This window comes from Cicer arietinum, chromosome 7, assembly GCF_000331145.2.
Source record: "Cicer arietinum cultivar CDC Frontier isolate Library 1 chromosome 7, Cicar.CDCFrontier_v2.0, whole genome shotgun sequence".
NCBI lineage: Eukaryota > Viridiplantae > Streptophyta > Magnoliopsida > Fabales > Fabaceae > Cicer > Cicer arietinum.
In genome coordinates, this window is record NC_021166.2 from 9,773,273 (window position 1) to 9,774,130 (window position 858).

The following is an 858-nucleotide window of genomic DNA, read 5'->3' on the forward strand; positions in this document are numbered from 1 at the left end:
TTATTATTATTATTATTATTATTATTATTATTATTATTATTATTATATTTATTTATTTAAATTTTTGGCACGAGACGTGTCAATCTCCTCCCCTTATAAAAATTCGTCCTCGAATTTATTTAATAAATACCACTAACCTTGAGTTTCAACATAAGTGTTGGTACTTTACGCAGATAACTTCTTCGGGTTCCCAAGTAGTTTTATCGCCGGATGGACCACGCCAAAGAACTTTTACTGAAACGATATCCTTTGAGCGTAAACGTGTCACTTGGCGATCTAATATAGCTACTGGATGTTCAACGTACGATAGACTCTCATCTAACTGTACGTCTTCATGATTAATCACATGATAAGGGTCGTGAAGATACTTCCGAAGCATCGAAATATGAAAAACAGGATGAACTTCCGAGAGATCCGGTGGAAGTGCCAAGCGATACGCTACTGGTCCGACTCTATCTAAAACTTCAAATGGTCCAATGAACCTTGGGCTTAGTTTCCCCTTTTTACCAAATCGCAAAACTCCTTGAGTAATGCGCACTCACAGTTAAGATCAATCACCGTGAGAGGACCCTTATAGACTGCTTTCCTTGATTCATGAAGGATCTCATCCTTGGCCCATTGGCTGGAAATATTTCCAACATAAATATGAGGACTAGAGCCAACAGCAACACCATTCACTACACCCCTAGTACCAAGTCCTATATCCATGAATTTTACACGGCAATGAAAATTTCCAGGTGCATAATGCCGAGCTTTTATTGCATCAGTAATCCTTCTGTACTCGACCAAAGCAAAACTTTTCATTGGGAAGAAAATAAACCTTTCAATATGACCAAACCTCTCTATTTGAAACCTAAT

The 858-nt window shown here is 37.8% G+C and overlaps 1 protein-coding gene across 1 annotated transcript in view; it reads right to left on the bottom strand.

Annotated features, from left to right (window-relative positions):
- The window catches only part of LOC105851268 (uncharacterized), a 7,780-nt gene that overhangs the window by 2,027 nt on the left and 4,895 nt on the right, over positions 1–858 (bottom strand). The gene's annotated exons all lie outside the window — the stretch shown is intronic.